This window comes from Rhinatrema bivittatum, chromosome 5 (assembly GCF_901001135.1).
Source record: "Rhinatrema bivittatum chromosome 5, aRhiBiv1.1, whole genome shotgun sequence".
NCBI lineage: Eukaryota > Metazoa > Chordata > Amphibia > Gymnophiona > Rhinatrematidae > Rhinatrema > Rhinatrema bivittatum.
Genome location: NC_042619.1, coordinates 184,873,408 through 184,892,337, shown reverse-complemented (window position 1 = coordinate 184,892,337; position 18,930 = coordinate 184,873,408).

Below are 18,930 nucleotides of genomic sequence, written 5' to 3'. Positions count from 1 at the left end.
CTCTCTCTGATGCAGTTCACTTAATTAGTAGCATGCATTTTCTTTTCCTCCTGGTAGGGGGGAGGTTTCAGGTGGATAAACAATAAGAGCCATTCTGTGTGCAGAAACAGCTGAGAGTCAGTGAGAGAACATTGCAGGGTAGGACAGCAGAGGCAGCTGGAAACCAGTACAAAGTTATGAGTGTAACAATATAGAAATATTCCATTATGAAGCAATCTCAGAAGATAGATGCTACCCTAAGTAATAGCTGTTATGAACAGAAAAACTGGAATGATAGTCAGAGTTAGTCTATTGCAGAACCTCCAGACCACAGAATTAACAAAAATAGGTTTGCATGAACAGTGTGTAAGGAAACCTGAATATAATGGGCACTCTCTGAAACAATAAGGCAGGGACACATTTTTTATTTATTTGTATTATATATATATATATATATATATATATATATATATATATATATATAAAACCTAAATACAGCTTCACTTTTTGGATCCATGAAAATGAGGCCTACTTACACATTCAACTTCTTTATGTGTTTCCCCCATGGCCACTAATAGGAAAAGTTGTGAGACGATTAGAATCCTACGAAAGTCCGGTGATTCTAGTCGCTCCAGAATGGCCTCGCAGATCTCATCAACTTAGCGATCGATGGTCCAGTCCGCCTAGGCCACCTCAACAACCTCCTTCGACAGGGACCAGTATATTTCGACCAGGCATTTCACTTTTGTCTAGCGGCCTGGCTTATGAAAAGAGGCAATTAAAAAAGAAAGGCTATCCAGACTCAGTCATCACTACCATGCTTAGTTCGAGAAAACCTTCTACTTCTCTCACCTATGTTAGAGTATGGAAGGTATTTGATGCTTGGTGTAGTAAGTCCGGGTTGTCTTCGCACAAAGTTACAGTTGTAGACATTTTGGCTTTTTTACAAGACGGTTTTAAAAAGGGTCTGCTTATAATTCGCTCCGCGTTCAAGTTGTGGCAATAGGCTGTTTAAGAGGTAAGGAGAATGGTGTGCCTATTGCTATGCATCAGGATGTTGTCCATTTTCTCAAAGGAGCCAAACATTTGAAACCACCAATCCGGGCTATCTGTCCATCATGGAATCTGAATTTGGTTCTTCGTAGTCTTTGTGCTCCTCCTTTTGAACCCCTTAAGCGAATAACTTTGAAGGACTTCCTTAAGCGAATAACTTTGAATGACTTAACGTTCAAGGCAGTGTTTCTCATATCAATTTGTTCTGCTAGACGCATTTCAGAAATTCAGGCATTGTCTTGCCATGAGCCCTTCTTGAGAATTTCAGATTCAGGTATATCATTGCGCACAGTACCATCCTTTTTACCCAAAGTGGTTTCCTCTTTTCATCTCAATCAATCTGTTGAATTGCCAGCCTTCCCAGATTTGGAAAAATCTTCTTCTCAATCACGAGACTTAAAAAGACTTGATGTCCGCCGAGTGCTTTTACGTTATTTAGAGATCACTAATGTCTTTCGTCTTTCTGACCACCTTTTTGTTCTATGGAGCGGTCCTAAGAAGGGCTATCAGGCTTCTAAGGCTACCATTGCATGGTGGTTGAAGGAAGCCATTGCTTTGGCATACATTTGTAACGGTCGTCCAGTTCCTGATGGTCTCAAGGCACATTCGATACGCTCTCAGGCGGCATCTTGGGCCAAGAGTCATTGTGTTTCACCTCAAGAAATTTGTAGAGCGGTGACTTGGAAATCTTTGCACACTTTTGCCAAACATTATCGTTTGGACCTTCGTGCTCCAGACGTTGACTCTTTCAGCAGTAGTGTGCTGAAGGCTGGACTCTCCGGATCCCACCCCATTTAGGGCAGCTTTGGTACATCCCTACTATCTGGACTGATCCTAGTACGTACAGGGAAAGGAAAATTCGTTCTTACCTGATAATTTTCGTTCCTGTAGTACCAAGGATCAGTCCAGATGCCCGCCCAGTTTTTTTTTCCGGAGAGTTCGCTATTAATTACTGTTAATTTCTTATTTTGATTTCCTTTTTATATTTTTCCTATGCAATGATTTAAGAAGCTCTGAATATTGTTACGTTATTTTTTTCAGTTTATGTATTTGTTCTATTCATATATATAGTTGATCTAGTCATTGATTATCCTTATTCATGAGTTTCTGCTTTGTTATTCAAAATACTGGAGGATCGCAGGAGGCACCCTGGGTTATGGGAGGTGCTTAGAACTTTGACCTCTGACTCCACCTGCTGCTTCTGGTGCCATCCAGTGCTCCTACCATGTGACAGGGGCCGGCCAATGGCACGGATACCCTGTCACATGGTAAGGGCAAAGGGCCATCGGCGCAATCTTTATGAGTGGCAGCCGACGGCCCGAGAACGGGAGATCGCTCCCGGGACCACCACTAGATCACCAGGTAATTTTAAAATGTTTTGGGGGGATCGGGAGGGTGGGAGAAGCTAAGGGGTCATCTTTAAAGGGTCGGGTGGGTTTTTTTTTAATCGGGCCATCGGCGCCATTTTTGAGTGGCAGTCAAATGGCGCCGATGGCCCGAGAGCTGGAGATTGGTCCCCGCGCGCCCACTGGACCACCAGGTACTCATAAAAAGTTTTGGGGGGGGTTCGGGGGGGTGGGGGAAGGTAAGTGGTCAATTTTAAAGGGTCGGGCCTCACTAAAAAATAATTAACGATGTGAATCGGAACCGATTCCAATTCACATCTCCAGCGATCAGATTTTTTTCTCCCTCCAGCCGAACCCGATCGTTAAGACGATCGGGCACACGATTCACATCTCTAATGCATTGTGCTAATTTTCTGTTCAAATGTAGGTGTTACGGTCCCGGGCCGTGCCCCAGTCCCTCTACCTACCTCGGGGATGGCCCGGGCCATTTCGAGGCCTCCTCAGGCCTGCACTGCCTCCGTCACGTCTCTCCCTCCTCGGGGGAGATGCCGGCAATCCGCCACGGCAGGCCCTGTCCACTAGGCGCGCACGCACGGGGAGGAATTCCTTTTAAAGGATCCAGCACGGGAAAACTCAAGCCCTGCCTCAGATGACGTCAGACGCTCTCAGGGTATTTTAACCCTGCTTCTGGTCATCTTCAGTGCCTTGCAACAGGGTTCACTCAGTCCCCTGAGTTGCTAGTTGCTGCTTTGGATCTTGGATCATCTCTTCTACTTCTGGCTTCCAATCCGGCTTCATCCATTGACTTCATCTTCACTTCCGACCCTGGTTTTGGTTTGGACTTCTGACTTCTGGCTTCTGACCTGGCTCCGTCCTATGACTCTGTTTCCAGCTTCTGCCCCTGGCTTTGGCTTTGGATCTCTGACTTCTGGCTTCTGACCTGGCTTTGTTCCTGGGCTCCGACTTCTGCTTCCTCCACCTCCTCAGGTAAATCGGTTCTTGCTGGCCCAGGGGATTCTCCTAAGTCCCCAGCGGCTCGAGCTCTCACACGCTCCTCCCGTGGGAGCCGTGGGCTTCCGAGGTTGAAGACTCTTCCAGCCTTCTGGGTCCTGCCGTCCTCATCGATCATCTCTTCAGCCGCTTCCTGGTTCCTTGGCCGCATAGGGTCCCACCTAAGTCCAAGAGGTCCATGTCCATATGGGCTCCTTCGGGGGGGGGGGGGGGGGACCTTGGACTTCCAGTGGTGAAGTCTTCTCTGGAGTCTCTCTTCAGCACCGCCTCCCGGCTGTGATGCTCACTGTGAGTCCCCACAGTGCAACATCTGCAGTCTCAGCTGGCTCAAGGGTCCACGACCGTAACAGTAGGTGCTCTCCTCAAGAGCACCAAAAATTAAACTTTTGAGTCTCAGGTGGAGGCAAGGCACCCATGGACACTAGGGTGGCGCTTATTTTTCAATATTTGAAATCCTTTGCTCCCAACCCCTAATCTTGCTCCAGTATGGCTCCTTGCCAAATTTCAGCTCAATTGAACTATTTTAAGATGACTCCCAAAGGCCTTAAAGTTTCAAATTTCACCAAAAATTAGTATTGCTTATTTAAAACTTTTGATTTTCATTTTCAAACATTGTTTTGGAAAATAATAGTCAAGCATAATTGAAAGACAATTTTATTTATAACTATTTTATTCTTAAAGTTATTTACATGAAAAAAAATTAGCCAAGGTTTGAGCAAAAATTGAAACCAAAAGAAAAATAAATATTTCTAAAAATAACATTTAAAATGGAAATAATAACAATAAAAATGTAATAAGATACCAGATTTTACTGTTTCATTAGGCCAGTTTTGGTAGCATCTGGGTACTTTTTTCTGTGTTTACTAACAATCTGCCCAATGTATTGTTTTTCTTTTTCATTCTTGGTCAGAATGTACTGATATTCTTGGATTAGCTTCACTCCTCTCTCAGCCACGTTGTTAACTACTACAATGCTATTCAATGTTTCCAACCCACGATGGAAGTTGACATTATCTTTCCAAGTAGATGGGCAGTTTTTTAGAAAATGTGTGTTTATTGAAAATCTTGAGAAGCACATCTTTGATTCTGTGGAAATAAAATCATAAAAGTATTTCTCTTTGAAACAGTTGAGATCTTCACTACTAACAATGTATCATTTTATTTTATTTTTTGCATTGCTGTCTTCCGTAGTCATCATTATAGTAGCCATTTTTTGCTTAATGTCTTTCTTGAAGTTCAACTCTATTGGAAGGGTTTTATTGTTTCATTAAAGCACTTTTGGGCGGATTTTCAGAGCCCTGCTCGCCTAAATCCGCCCAAAACCAGGCGGATTTAGGCGAGCAGGGCCCTGCACGCCGGTGAGCCTATTTTACATAGGCCTACCGGCACGCGCAGAGCCCCGGGACTCGCGTAAGTCCCGGGGTTCTCCGAGGGGGGCATGTCGGGGGGCGGGCCTGGTCGTCGCGGCGTTTCGGGGGCGTGTCGGCAGCGTTTTGGGGGCGGGTACGGGGGCGTGGCTACGGCCCGGGGCGGTCCGGGGCGTGGCCGCGCCCTCCGTACCCGCCCCCAGGTCCCGGCCCGGGGCACAGGAGGCCCGCTCGCACGCGGGGATTTACTTCTCCCTCCGGGAGGCGTAAATCCCCGGAGAAAGGTAAGGGGGGGGTGTAGACAGGGCCGGGCGGGTGGGTTAGGTAGAGGAAGGGAGGGGAAGGTGAGGGGAGGACGTTAGAGGTTTCCCTCCAAGGCCGCTCCGATTTTGGAGCGGCCTTGGAGGGAACGGGGGTAGGCTGCGCGGCTCGGCGCGCGCCAGCTATACAAAATTGATAGCCTTGCGCGCGCCGATCCAGGTTTTTAGCAGATACGCGCGGCTCCGTGCGTATCTACTAAAATCCAGCGTACTTTTGTTTGCGCCTGGAGCGCAAACAAAAGTAGGCCTATTCGCGGAGTCTGAAAATCCGCCCCTTTGTATATGTTGTGGCAGTGCTTTATGTTGTTATTTATACATGCTATAAATGTATAACACTAAAGAGAGTTTAGAAGTGGCTATTAAGTTCACTTAGAGAATAGTTCACTTAGAGAATAGCCACTGCCATTAGCAATGGTTACATGGAATAGACTTAGTTTTTGGGTACTTGCCAGGTTAGCAATGGTTACATGGAATAGACTTAGTTTTTGGGTACTTGCCAGGTTCTTATGGCCTGGATTGGCCACTGTTGGAAACAGGATGCTGGGCTTGATGGACCCTTGGTCTGACCCAGTATGGCATTTTCTTATGTTCTTATGTAAAGATTGATAGGATATTTTAGGGATCGTTTTTCTACATATTATGATTGATTGCTATACAATATTTAGCTTATGTAGACTGAAAAGAAAATGCAAAAACATTATATATATATATATATATATATATATGGAGTTAGTTGTTGATCTTGTGTTCTAGGAGGATATAGGAGTCAAAGCTTGTTGAAGTTTTATGCAGGAAAAAGTTCAGGTGGAGGTATGGATGAGGGTGAGAAATGGTGAAAAGTATTTCAGAAGCATGTCAGTTTAATGAGAAGAGCATCCTTGTGAGTTTGCCCATGACATGCATGATGGCTCTTCATCAGCTTTGCCTGGAGAGTTATTCCTAACTTTTGAGTGACTAGCAGTGAATATTGGTTAAGATTATTAAACTTTGAGAATTACTTACCCAAAAGCCAATCCCTACCCTCCTCAATCTGATAGAAGAAAGTGGAATGATTCAGGATTTGAGTCACAGTTGGAGCCTGGATACCCAGGCATCACATTCAGAATGTTCATGTGTGTGTCTCACACACCTCCATATTCAGTGATTGCTGGCATTTTTGGAAGTGTTATATGAGGGCAACTGATAGCATCCATCACATTTGGCAGCCCTAATCAGACAAAATTCCTCATTAAGGGCACACCTTTGTTGCCTCTGCGTAGATAATGGAATATTCTTATCCTGGCTTCTTATGGATCATATTACCTGCTTCAAATATGTGGAGCAGCTGGGCTGTCCCATTTCACCAACTATAGACAATGTGGTTTGAAAAGAGCACATAGATCATCTTTGAAAATTTGGGATAAATTATTTAGATAAAAAATAGTAAATACTGCTGATTTTGGCCTTGTGCTTGTAGTTATAAAAAATATTGTTGAAGAGGGCAACACTGAAAGACATTTACAGAGGAAAAAAATATTTACCCACATTAATGGACTGTCTAAAATGTTCCCCCACCCACTGTAGCTAAAAGAACACACGTTCTTCTGCCATGCACATATTTTTAGCAGCATTAAGAGGATGTGTTCTTGCATGTTTAGGTCCTGCCCCTCCCCCCCTCACTTCCTGTTATAGTTTCCTGAACCTAATTTTCTCTCTTCTTTATTTTGCTGTCTTAATTATTCCCCTAGCTGTCTTATTTATTCCCAACTACTACGTTGAACATGTATACCCCTTTATAATAAGCTCAATGATCCAGGTAATCCATTGAGTTGTGCATAGTTCTTGGTAAACCATTGACTTGTACTTAGTTCTTAAGTTCTTACTTATACTATACTTATATGATATCAATTTGACCATATAACTTTTATGCCCCATATTATAATTGCTAAGCTTATTATTAACTGATAAGATGCTTGTATCTGTAATGCTCCTTTCTATTTGCACTGTTTCATTGTTAACCCTCCAATTGTACTGTTTGCAAACTCTCTATTTGTACAGTGTTTCTTTGTAAACCGAGTGCAAACGGCAATCGGTATACAAAAACCTTTAAAATAAAATAAGTAAATAAATAAATATGGCATTTTCAACTCCAGGGCATAATATGTCATAAGAGGAAAAATTTGATTCCAATAAATCTTGTCAACTATTACTTGAGGGAATCATTACAATATAAAGAATTCATCTTCTAGATTCAATGAACAATTAATGAAAACAAACTTTAAAATATATTACAAAAATTTAATATCACATGTACAGTGAAATTGAACTTAATGCTTATATTGGGGCCGATGCAATAAAGTCACGTAGAAAGTGGATGCTGAACAGTCAGCGCCAGCTCTCGTAATGAGCGCATGGCGCTCCAAATGGGGGCACCATGCAATATTTAAATTAAGGGGTTACTAATGTGAACCCAAATGGTTTTCATGATTGCCATAAGCCGGTCACGAAAACCAATGCCGATAAACCCGGCGTTGGTTTTTGTGATCGCCATATGGAAGTAAGGGAAACTGACGCCGATAAACCCAGCATTGGTTTTAGGCGCTAAAATCCAATGCCAAGTTTATCAGCGTCGGCTTTCAGGTCAATGAGTAAAATTCCTTTGCACGGCCTTTCTGGCACTTCTCCTATAATAAAAAGTCTCTGTAATGCTTGCATTGTTCCTGTGAACCTTAGGGAACCTTGGAAGACCAAATCATCCAAGCAAACCCTGCTTTAGAAGCCTTTGGAATCGCCAAGACACTTCGAAATGACAACTCTTCACATTTTGTAAGCACTATATATTTTTTAGATTTCTTTTAAATGGCTTTAGATTTTCTTTCGTAAGGGTAATTTGACCCCCTGGTTTAGAGCCCCTCCCCGTGCATGATCAAGCTCTTTTTCTTGGTTTCTTATCTATTTAGCAGTAATTTTTAGAAGTGCTCTGTTCCCCTCCCTTCTCTCTCTCCCTTTTCTCCTTCTTGCTGCTTGCTCCTCAAGCCACTGGTGCCGTGCTGCGATGTGAGGCCTCCACTCTCCGTGTGCCACCTGACGTCACTGTCCCTGATTGGCCGCTGTCCATGCATGGCATGCTTCCATGGGTTTTTTTTATCCTTTTCCGGCATGGGAGGAAATCGCGAGGGCAGCGAGGGAGGAAATCTATGTGGCAGCAATGAAATCTGCAGGATCTGTGATGAGTGAAGAAATCTTCGAGGTGAGGGAGGAATTATGTGCAAAGGAGGAATTCTGTGCAAATTCTGCATTCCAAAGTAGTGCAGAATTCCCCCAGGAGTAAGTCTTGTCCTGACCAATCCTTGTCTTGTCTTGTCCAGCCCTTGCCTTGTCCTGCTCGGTGCTCCCTATGGGCCTTTAGTTCCAGCCATTGTCTGCCATTACTGCCTTGCCTCCAGGACCAGTCCTTATCTCCAGTGCAGGCCTGCCCTCCAGTTCCAGCCTTCATCTCCTGCTCTGGCCTGTTGCCAGCTCCTGCTTGTCTCCAGTTCCAATCCTTGTCTTCAGTTCCAGCCCTGTCTTCCATTCCAGCCTTATCTCCAGTTCTTGTTCCTCCTGACCACTATCATGTACCATGCCAAGAAAGTCCTGCCAACCCCCAGAACCTGTGGGCACAACTCAAGATGGAGGGGGTTGAACAAATACAAGTCCTTGTTCTGCTCTGTCCTGAAGTTCTGTACCGCTCCTGTTGGGAGACTACCTGAATCCAGCCAGCCTGCCTGTAACACCCACAATTACTTTCTCCAATTTGTTTTAAATGTGTTAAAATATAAGAATTATCATACTAGGTCAGACCGAGGTTCCATCAATCCCAGTGTCCTGGTTCCGGCAGTGGCCAGTCCAGGTCATAAGTGCCTGGTGGGATCCCAAATAGTAGATAAATCCCAAGCTGCTAACATATACGGATAAGTAGTGGCTTTCCTCAAATTTACCTTGTTAATAGTGGTTTATGGCCTTTTCTTCTGTGGGCTTGTTCAAACCTTTCTTAAATCCAGCAATGCTAACTGCCTCCATCAATGAATTCCAGAAATTAATTGTGCGTTGATTGAAAGAGTATTTTATCTGATTTGTTTTAAATGTGTTATTAACAAATGTGTTATTACTTCCCTCCCTACCTGCCCTATGTAAACATGTGAAACCAATGCAAGCAGATAATATAACCTGTATAGTTCGAATCTGAACTACGTTATAATGACTGCAATAACTATGTTAACACTCGCACGAATCTTTTGAACACTCTGTTAAACATCAAAACTTTGTAAACCATTGTGATGGCAAAACCGAGCGACAGTATATGAAACTTGATAAATAAGCAAATAAATAAATAAATACATAAATAAATAAAATAAAATAAATAATTGCTTTACAGACTGAAGCAATTGCCCAAAGCCAGGAAGTTCACTGAAAACCAACGCCGAGTTTATCAGCATTGGTTTTCGTGGCTGTCCGCCGCTAAGGAAAACTGACGCTGATATACTCGGCATTGGTTTTTATCGGCATCGGTTTTCCTTAGCGGCGGACAGCCATAAAAACTGACGCCGATAAACTCGGCATTGGTTTCAGTGACCTAGTCACAAAAACCAACGCCGGGTTTATCGGCATCGGTTTTTGTAGTTGTCCGCTGGTAACGAAAACCGATGCCGTTAAACTTGCCGTCGGTTTTTGTGATGGGCCCGATCATCAATTTTTTTTATTTTTTTTATTTTCATTCTTTTCTTTTTATTCTTTATTTCATGTGCATATCTATTGACACCTGCTCCTGGCAGGTGTTTAAAGATGACAGTAAAATGTGTGTCAGAGGCGCACATTTTCTTTTTGCATCGGGAGTGAATGCCTAATAGCCTCATTCACATGCATTTGCATGTGAAGAGCGCTATTGCATTCACTCCGCGTTAGATGTACATTGAATAGGCGCTAATCCCCTTATTGCATTAGGCTCAGCTCAACACATCATATTGCATCTGCCCCATTGTCATGTGACACAAACATCTGAGAATTAACTCTTATTATAAAAATCATTCACACACATGCATTCATACTTGCAAACACAGCTACAAAATGCAGTATGAAAGTTACACCTTACTGTGAAAACATATAAATATTGAACAAACAGCAAAAAGCTCAAAGTAGAACTTCTATTTGAGAAGAGAGAAAATTGTATCACTTAAATTAGATATAACAATGTTTCACTAGAAGATATTGTGATTAAACATCAAAGAATGAACAGTGTTTAAACAAAGACAGAATTCTCTTTGTTTCACCAAATGGGCTTCCTCAGGGGATATTTATCAACCAGACTTAGATTATGGTGCAATTGTCAGGCAATTGTCAGGCAACTGATGATGTCGGGGTTGGTGGGATTTCATATCAGGGGCCAAGGGGTGGAGGTTGGGTGGGTCTTGCTGTAGGATGGGCCGGGGATGGGGGTGGGACAACCAATGATGTCGAGGGTAGTGGGATTTTACATCAGGGGACTGGGGCAGTAGTGGGCAGGTCTTGCTGTCAGGAGGGCTGGGGTTGGGATATTTCACATCAGGAGAAATGGGGTGCCTGAAGTAGGTTGGTCATGCTATCAAGGATCCAGGGTGGGGCCATTGATGCTTCAGGGACGGGGATGAGGAGCTTAGTTTTGAAGTGACCCCTGCTTCCATGTGCATTATTGGAACTTATTTTTCATGTTTGGGGGAGACAGGACCTCCTCAATTGTCAGCCCCTGGTTGAAACAGGGGTTACAACTTCCCCATTTGACTGAAGTTTTCTTGGGTGGGATAGTGGCCCTTTAAGATGAGGATAGTCCTGTGAGGTTGCGGCAGCTATTGTTTAAAGGGCTGCTTGCAGCATTCTTTTGTGTTTCAGTGTTTGAACATGACACAAAAGAATACACCATAGAGCCATGATAATTTTCCAGGGAAGGGGCCCCACTATCCCCCTATGATAGTGCGAACCCCTCATATGAGAAAACATTGTGGCTTGATGAATCTGGGTGTAAGATGGGTACATTCAAACCGTGCATGGGTACACTTTGGTGTGTCATTGTCTCCACACACCCAGATACACGGCTATTTTATAACTTGCACACACATATGCACACACTTTATAAAACAGCCTGGCTGCAAACACATGCACCCAATTTTAAGTGGGCACACACCTAGACACACAAATCCCGATTCTACCACTTAAGCCAGAGTATTTTATAAAGGTCGCATGTCCACACCATTAACAGTTTCAGCAATTTGTCTATCAGTTCACCTAGTTAACAGCTGGGTCCTCTAAACCCTCCTGATTTGATAGCCTGCACTCCCCACAGTTTTCCCAGACCCTTTTAAACCAGCAGAAGTGGCTGGTTTTAATTTTTATATAACTTCCTAGAAGAAGTAAACTTACACGGCATTTGACATGGGCATGTGCAAGGGTGAGTAAGTATTTACATATACTTCTCTTGGCCATGCCCTCAAAGCCCAAACAGCACCCAGACTACACCTACACCATGCCCCGTTTTGAAATCAAATGAGTTGTGCATGCAATGGGAGATACATGCGCATCTGGATGCCTTTTAAAATTTGGTCGGTGCGGGTAAGCCTGATTTGTGCGCATCCTCTAATTTATGCGCATGCTGGGCTTTAAAATCCATCTCTAACTGAGTGATGCATTAAGCCTTACTAATAGGGATGTGAATCGTGTCCTCGATCGTCTTAACGATCGATTTCGGCTGGGAGGGGGAGGGAATCGTATTGTTGCCGTTTGGGGGGGTAAAATATCGTGAAAAATCGTGAAAAAATCGTGAAAAATCAAAAAAATCGAAAAATCGCAAAACCGGCACATTAAAACCCCCTAAAACCCACCCCCGACCCTTTAAATTAAATCCCCCACCCTCCCGAACCCCCCCCAAATGAGTTAAATAACCTGCGGGTCCAGCGGCGGTCCGGAACGGCAGCGGTCCGGAACGGGCTCCTGCTCCTCAATCTTGTTGTCTTCAGCCGGCGCCATTTTCCAAAATGGCGGCGAAAAATGGCGGCGGCCATAGACGAACACGATTGGACGGCAGGAGGTCCTTCCGGACCCCCGCTGGACTTTTGGCAAGTCTCGTGGGGGTCAGGAGGCCCCCCACAAGCTGGCCAAAAGTTCCTGGAGGTCCAGCGGGGGTCAGGGAGCGATTTCCCGCCGCAAATCGTTTTCGTACGGAAAATGGCGCCGGCCATACGCATATGGCCGGCGCCATTTTCCGTACGGAAAATGGCGCCGGCAGGAGATCGACTGCAGGAGGTCATTCAGCGAGGCGCCGGAACCCTCGCTGAACGACCTCCTGCAGTCGATCTTCTGCCGGCGCCATTTTCCGTACGAAAACGATTTGCGGCGGGAAATCGCTCCCTGACCCCCGCTGGACCTCCAGGAACTTTTGGCCAGCTTGTGGGGGGCCTCCTGACCCCCACGAGACTTGCCAAAAGTCCAGCGGGGGTCCGGAAGGACCTCCTGCCGTCCAATCGTGTTCGTCTATGGCCGCCGCCATTTTTCGCCGCCATTTTGGAAAATGGCGCCGGCTGAAGACAACAAGATTGAGGAGCAGGAGCCCGTTCCGGACCGCTGCCGTTCCGGACCGCCGCTGGACCCGCAGGGAATTTAACTCATTTGGGGGGGGTTCGGGAGGGTGGGGGATTTAATTTAAAGGGTCGGGGTGGGTTTTAGGGGGTTTTAGTGTGCCGGCTCACGATTCTAACGATTTATAACGATAAATCGTTAGAATCTCTATTGTATTGTGTTCCATAACGGTTTAAGACGATATTAAAATTATCGGACGATAATTTTAATCGTCCTAAAACGATTCACATCCCTACTTACTAATGCCCTAATGCACACGTTAAACAGCGCCAACCAGGCTGGTTGCTAGGGGGTGCCCCAGGCCCCATCGCAGGAGCGTCTTTTCATTTTGGAGGTTTAGGGGGAGGGAGAAGGGGAACCTGAACCCTAAAGAAAGTTTTTTTTTACATTTGGCGAGGAGGGGGCTCACTAAACTCCAATGACTTTTAGATACATTTGGGGGGAGGATGGCACTATATCCCCGATGAGGCTACTTGACTAGGAAGATTGGGGGAACTTGATTTTTTAGAACACCTGGGTTGGGAGATGGATTGTATTTGTGTAAAGTTGAAATTTTGCTTTACTTTGAGGTGTCTGAACCAGTTTGAGTGGCAGCCCTGCATTGCGCCTGGGGCCAGAGCTCAATTTTTCTTTTTTGTGGGCACCTTTTTAAGTGGCCAACCCTTTAAGGTGATGGCAGTCCCTTGAGGTTGGGGCTGCCATCGCACTCAAAGAACCACTAACCATGTTCTTTTGTCTAGTAGTATTTAGTTGCGAGACAAAAGAGCCAAAGAGCCATGAGTGGCCATGAGGGCCCCATTATCACAGCGACACCCCATCATAATAGTGTGGGACCCTTCCCATGAAAATACATTGTGGCTTAGTGGCTCTTAGCCTACATTTGTACCTGAGGCAATGGAGGTGAAGTGTCTTGCCCAAGGTCAAAAGAAGCAACAGCAGGACTTGAACCCTGATTTTCTTGGTTCACAGCCTGCTGCTCTAACCAGAAGGAACTAGGGCCATTATATGTAGCCCTGGTGATGATGAGAGACATATGTTTTATTTATTTATTTATTTATTTTTCATTTTTATATACCGATGTTCCTGTATAGAATACATATCGCACCGGTTTACAGAGAACTGAACTGTTGCCTCAGGGGCAGATACATTGGAACAAGGTTGAAACTGAAACTTACAGAGAACCAGTGGAATGCAATTCAAAACATGATTAGCAAAATAAAGTACAATTCAAAACATATACAAATTCAAAACATATTTACAGTGGGATTGGTGGACCAGCGTCTGTAAAGTTTGATTCATCGGCTCTTAGCTCTCAGGGAACGCTTGGCTAAATAGCCAAGTCTTTAGCTTCTTTTTGAATACCAAAAGGCAGGGTTCTTGGCGGAGGTCTGGAGGGAGCGAGTTCCAAAGTGAGGGACCAGCTGTGGAAAGGGCACGTTTCCTAAGTGAGGTTTTGGCCGGCTGGGTTTGTAGCATATCCTTGTACGCTCTTCTGATGGGTATCATGGTAGTGTGCTGCTGAAGTTGGAAGGTTAGGTTGAGGGGGGAGATGTTGTGTAAGGCCTTATGGATCATCATGAGGGCTTTAAAGAGTATCCTGAATTTAATTGGCAGCCAGTGAAGGTTCTGGAGGATAGGGGTGATGTGTTCCCTTTTATTGGTGTTTGTGAGGATCCTGGCCGTCGCGTTCTGGACCATCTGAAGTGGTTTGATTGTGCTGGTGGGTAGGCCCAGAAGGAGTGAGTTGCAGTAATCCAGTTTCGGGAGGATGATAGATTGTAGTACCAGGTAGAAATCTCGGAAGTGCAGAAGTGGTTTTAGTTTTTTTAATACTTTCAATTTAAAGAAGCATTCCTTGGTGGTGTTGTTTACGAATTTGCTTAGGTTGAGTTGGTTGTCTAGTAGCACACCATGGTCTCTTACATGCGTTGTGTGGTCGATAGATGTGATGGAGAGTTGGGAAGAAATTGGGGGGTTAAGTGGAATGCAGTTGTCTGGGGCTAATAGGAGGATTTCGGTTTTGTTGGTGTTAAGGACGAGGTTGAGGCTGGTGAGTAGGTTGTTGATTGCAGTAAGGCAACTATTTCAATAAGACCATGTTTTATGGAGTGATTCAGCTATGGGGATGAGGATCTGTATGTCATCCGCGTATAAGAAGTGTGTTAGCTTGAGGTTGGTTAGTAGATGGCAGAGTGGGAGGAGGTAAATATTGAATAGCGTGGGTGACAGTGATGATCCTTGGGGTACCCCCAGATTTGATCTGATAGGGTGTGACTCTTTGTTGTTGATCCTGACCTTGTAGAACCTGTTTTCAAGGAATGATTTGAACCAGTTGAATGCTGATCCTGTGATGCCGATGTCTGCTAGATGCTGTAGAAGGGACGTGTGGTTCACAGTGTTGAACGCTGCGGAGAGATCCAGAAGTGCGAGTAGGAATGGTTGACCTTTTTCCAGGTTAAGGAGGATGGTGTCCGAGAGCGAGGCTAGTAGAGATTCAGTGTTCAGGGCCTTTCAGAATCCGAATTGATTTGGGGTGAGGATGTCATTTTCTTCTAAGTATTCAGATAGCTGTCTGTTTACTATCTTCTCCATGAGTTTGGCGATCATTGGAAGGTTAGCTATGGGGCGGAAGTTGGCTGGGTCTGAGGGTGGCAGGCTGGGTTTTTATAGGAGAGGCTTGAGCATTTCAAGCTTGAGTTGGTCTGGGACATGACCTTGAGACAATGAGCAGATTATGATGTCTGCTACTGGTTTGGCGATGATGTTTGGAATGGCGATGATGCTTGGAATGATGGGAACAAGAAGCCCACCTGCCAATTTCAGAATGGATTTTTTAAGAGGGAAATAACAGGTTTGCAGGGGATGCTAGTAAACACTAGGGATGTGCAATCGTTTTTCCCCAAATTAGGTAATTTCAGCAAAATTGCCTAATTTGGAATGGTTTGGGAGAACCAAAAAACAATTGAATCTTTTCTGAAATTTCAGAAATAATTCATTTTTGGGTTAGTGCGGGTTAGCTGAAATCCTCTGGGGATCTTCTACTCCACCAACAACTTTCTTGAGATACTTGGGACTCTCCAGCTGCTCTCCTCACCAAATCTTCAGCTTCTCCTTCCCACTAAAGCACTGAGCATGCTCCAGAATATATACCCCTTTCCCTCCCCTTTAAACCCACCATCTTTCTGGACCCCCTGTTTATCCCTCTCCTCCCTCTACCCCCGTGTCCTCTCTTTACTTATCCTCCCTGCACCCAAGCACAATTTTGTTCGATACATCCACATGTAAGTTAATTATTTAAGGTTTTTTCATCAGCCTCTTGCAAGGCATCTGTATAATAGGAATACTTTCTAATACCATGTTATTTATTGTTCTTATATTTATTTGTTACTTAAAAGTTCTTCGTTATATGTAATGCTACCAAGCAAGTTTAATTGTTCTCTGTAAACAATTTGATTTGCATACAATGTAAGAAGATTGGTATATAAAAATCCAAAAATAAATAAATAAATGCCATACATCCAAAAAGGTGGAGTTACATCAATGGGAGGAATTCTAAAATACAAACCCCTCCCACTCATCTTGTATCTAATCTTTGATGAATTATACCACCCATTTTATGCTGCATTCCCAAGCAAACCAATTGTGAAAAGGCATGATCCTAGTAAGCCATGAGCCACTGCTGGCCTAACACCATCCATAGTCTAAACCTCAGTCTGAAGGACTTGATAATTACCTTGGCACCCACCAGATAGAAGGGGAATTTTCACTGATCTGCTTGTTGTATTGGAGTATTTTTACCTCAACACAGGCATAGCAAAGGTGAAGTCAATCTGCAAACCTGACCCCTGCACTGGCCTCTTCTTTTATTGGTGCCATAGGGAAATTACATCAAAACAATTACAGATTTCCTGCAAAGATTTCCTCTGGCTTTACCCTCCCCAGGAATAATCAGTTCACCATCTTTGCCTTCTAGATAGTTCAATTAGTCTTTTGTCTTATACCAAGATCTGAGGACCAATTTTCACATCAGGACCACCACCGACCTTCTCTAGAATTGTCCCTAGCTACAGGTCACTGTTTATGATTCATTGCTCCTCTCATTGTGCTTTGTGGTCTTCACACCACTGTTGTTGTTACCACTTTGCCCCTCACATACAGGTACATTTTAAAAGGAGTGAACATGTGCCCATAAACACATGTATTGGGCATGCAAGCAAAGATATGCTTAATTTTATATCATGCATGCAAGTAAACACATATCATTTTAAATAGCTCTGCATATGTGTGTGTGTGCAGCCTTTAGGCATGTACTCACTAGGGATGTGAATCGTTTTTTGACGATTTAAAATATCGTCCGATATATTTTAAATCGTCAAAAATCTTTAGGGCCACGATACAATACCAATTCCCCCGATTTATCGTCAAAAAATCGTAAATCGGGGGAAGGGGGAGGGCAGGAAAACCGGCACACTAAAACCCCCTAAAACCCACCCCGACCCTTAAATTAAATCCCCCACCATCCCGAACCCCCCCCCAAATGCCTTAAATTACCTGGGGGTCCAGCGGCGGTCCGGAACGGCAGCGGTCCGGAACTGTCTCCTGCAATTGAATTGTGTTGTCTTCAGCCGGCGCCATTTTTCAAAATGGTGGCGCAAAATGGCGGCGGCCATAGACCAACACGATTCGACTGCAGGAGGTCGTTCCGGACCCCCGCTGGACTTTTGGCAAATCTTGTGGGGGTCAGGAGGCCCCCCCAAGCTGGCCAAAAGTCCCTGGGGGTCCAGCGGGGGTCCGGAAAACGATCTCCTGCCGCGAATCGTTTTCTGTACGGAAAATGGCGCCGGCAGGAGATCGACTGCAGGAGGTCGTTCAGCGGCGGTCCGGAACCCCCGCTGAACGACCTCCTGCAGTCGATCTGCCGGTGCCATTTTCCGTACGGAAAATGGCGCCGGCACTTTTGGCCAGCTTGGGGGGGCCTCCTGACCCCCACAAGACTTGCCAAAAGTCCAGCGGGGGTCCGGAACGACCTCCTGCAGTCGAATCGTGTTGGTCTATGGCAGCCGCCATTTTGCGCCGCCATTTTGAAAAATGGCGCCGGCTGAAGACAACACAATTCAATTGCAGGAGGCCGTTCCGGACCGCTGCCATTCCGGACCGCCGCTGGACCCCCAGGTAATTTAAGGCATTTGGGGGGGGGTTCGGGAGGGTGGGGGATTTAATTTAAAGGGTCGGGGGTGGGTTTTAGGGGGTTTTAGTGTGCCGGCTCACGATTTTCACGATACTTCAAACACCCAAACGGCAACAATACGATTCCCTCCCCCTCCCAGCCGAAATCGATCGTTAAGACGATCGAGGACAAGATTCACATCTCTAGTACTCACACAAATGAACATATTGGGGGGGGGGGAGAAAAAGAGAGATAAAGAAAAAGATAGAGAGAGATAATCTGGCACTCTATATATCTCCTACTGTAAGAGGGGCATTTTCACTCAGGGTGGGTTGGGGGGGCGAGTTATAAATGTTTACAGAACCTTGCACCCTAGGCAAACCAATGTAATACCAACCCCAAAAAAGCACCTTGAGTTATCTTACAGTGGGATATATATAGAGCGTCAGATTCTCTCTCTCTATCAATCTGTCTCTTTCTCTCTCTCACTCTCTCTCCCTGGTGTTCAGGATCCCTCTGGCTCAAAATCTCCAGACTTGCACCTCATCAGGACCAGTATGAAAGTTACATGGGTAACATGGCACGCATTGTCATGTTCAGCCTTTGCAAAATTCAGGGTTGTGCATGTAAGTCTTCAGATTGCCCTTTTTCTGCTTCCTTATTCTTGACACATGCACTTTATGGCTTCTTAAAATTTGCATTGCTGTGCGCGGCCCACATACATGAGTATGGGGCCATTTCTGCACAAGTAACACTTTTAGGGGCGGATTTTCAGAGCCCTGCTCGCGTAAATCCGCCCAAAACCAGGCGGATTTACGCGAGCAGGGCCCTGCGTGCCGGGAAGCCTATTTTACATAGGCCTCCCGGCGCGCGCAGAGCCCCGGGACTCGCGTAAGTCCCGGGGTTCTCCGAGGGGGGCGTGTCAGGGGCGTGTCGGGGGGCGGGCCCGGTCGTCGCGGCGTTTCGGGGGCGTGTCGGCAGCGTTTTGGGGTCGGGTACGGGGGCGTGGCTACGGCCCGGGGCGGTCCGGGGGCGTGGCCGCGCCCTCCGTACCCGCCCCCAGG